A 2,571-nucleotide genomic window follows, 5' to 3' on the forward strand; every position below is an offset into this window, starting at 1 on the left:
AAACAAAGCCCTTAATTTAGAACCTCATGATATTTTACTTTGTTATCAAAACCCATCTTTTTCTGATAAACATATTTATATTATTAATCTGTTAATTATCTTAGCAAAGTTTTATATTCATAAGTCAAAAGTAATTCAAAAGAAACCATCATATATTACATTTTGTAACACTGATCTTAAAATATACTTTGAAACCCTTTCTAATATGAGATCACAAAATAAGAAGCTAATAAAAACAATACAAATTCTAAAGCTTTTCAAAATTATGTAACTGCCCTAATGTATGTATTTTTTTTTCTTTTCATTCTGTTATTTTTATTTTATTTATATATATATATATATATATATATATATATATATATATATATGTATTATTTCATTTTGGGTTGACTTTAAAATAGACATAACAAAAAAATTAAACAAAGCCCTTAATTTAGAACCTCATGATATTTTACTTTGTTATCAAAACCCATCTTTTTCTGATAAACATATTTATATTATTAATCTGTTAATTATCTTAGCAAAGTTTTATATTCATAAGTCAAAAGTAATTCAAAAGAAACCATCATATATTACATTTTGTAACACTGATCTTAAAATATACTTTGAAACCCTTTCTAATATGAGATCACAAAATAAGAAGCTAATAAAAACAATACAAATTCTAAAGCTTTTCAAAATTATGTAACTGCCCTAATGTATGTATTTTTTTTTCTTTTCATTCTGTTATTTTTATTTTATTTATATATATATATGTATATATATGTTTGTATCAATTTTGTGTTTTTGTTGTTGCTGTTGTTCTGTTTTGCATGCTTTGAGATGTGCAACGTTTCCCTGTTTGCATTGTCCCTTTGTGTGATGGAACTGAATAAAGGAAAAAAAAAAAAAAATTAAGTAACAAACAAAGAATAGTAAATGCAACAAAAATACACAGAACGAAAATACTCAGAGAGAAATACAGCTGGTAGTATAGGATGAGGAGAGTGTCTAAAGAACATGTTATGACTGATAGTATTGGGTAAACAAGTAGGTTTTGAGTTGTGATTTAAATACAGAGAGTGGTTTCTAGTAGTGCTACTCAGCTTCAGTATTTAATTGTACACTGCACATCAGAATGGATGAGTTTGTGATGTGGATACACATGTGATGTGGTCACATGAATTTCAGTGATCCAGGGCCGGTTGCACCAGCTGTGTGTAAGCTACAACTTAGCTAGCTGCGACGTAACAGGGCACTAAGTTATTCACTACTAAATATTTTTGCATTGCATCATTAAGCTTGGTTGAAACATAAATTTAGGTATAAGCTAAATATTTACAGAAACCTGTAACTAGAAGTATCAGTTGATAAAACTCCAATATGCTTATGTTTTACAGACTTGTGCAACCCTACCTCCCTCACAAACAGTCTTAGGATTGTTTCCACCTTATTTTGGGCTGTGATCTAATTACATGTTAATACCAGGTGTAAATTATTCAACTGCTATATATAATGCTGAATATAATGTATGATAATGCAATGGGAGGATTACAAATTGTTGGTCCTGCTGATTGCCAAACTACCCAATTTAACTCTTCTTTACTTCGGCTTAGTTTTAACTAGTATGGTGAGAGCATTATATTGTGAGATCAATATTGTGCATCAAACCAAATCTTGAAATGAGTATATCATTATCATTACTGTATCATAATGAAGTTCCAAACGTAGGTTCGGGAGAAGCCTATTCATTCAGTCCTCTCAATTATCATTACGAGCATATATAAGCCAGCACTCATTGCACCTTCCCAGCGTCAATTCTTCCGGCATCCCTCCACCTCCCCATCTCCTCCTCTATTTCTGTTATTCTCCCTCTAGGTAGTACCGCAAAGGGGGGATTTGAACTCGGAGCTCAAGCCGAGCCTCGGGTTCAAGCCTCCATTGAGGACAGCAAGTCAAGTTTGTTTACCATTAATCATCAGGACTGGATAGGCAGGCGAACTCGTGAATTAAAAGTACATTTTAAACTCATCAAAAGATATAACTGAATACTGAATACACGCTTTGAATCAATCTTGTGGGCTTGTAGGCCATACATTGTGGACTGTAACATGTTCTGGAGATTGGCATATTCCAAGAATTTTTCCCTTTAACACACACACACATATCCACAAACATATCCACAAACTCATAGAAAATAACCAAAACAATCCAAGGTTTTTATTTAGCACAGTTCTGTATTGTTAAAAGCGCTATATAAATAAAGGTGACTTGACTTGACTTGACACACACACAAGAAAATAATCAGGAGAAAAATCATCTATTCCTATTCATATTCAGAACATAGAAAAACAGACCTTAATAATATATAATTCTGCTCTTATTGATGAATTGAACTGGTTTGATGAAGTTGAAATGATCTCAATCATTATCTCAACCAATCAGCTAACTCCCTGACAACATACAGTACTTGAATCAACCCATACAGCACCGTTTGTCTCCGTTTCTCCACCTTTCCTCTCTTTCTACTCATCTATTTAACCCCACTATTTAACCCTGTCATCTGCTGTTGTCCAGGATGTTCAAAGCTCC

The sequence above is a fragment of the Sinocyclocheilus rhinocerous genome, unplaced genomic scaffold (genome assembly GCF_001515625.1).
Source record: "Sinocyclocheilus rhinocerous isolate Xijiao unplaced genomic scaffold, SAMN03320098_v1.1 scaffold1022, whole genome shotgun sequence".
Classification (NCBI taxonomy): Eukaryota; Metazoa; Chordata; class Actinopteri; order Cypriniformes; family Cyprinidae; genus Sinocyclocheilus; species Sinocyclocheilus rhinocerous.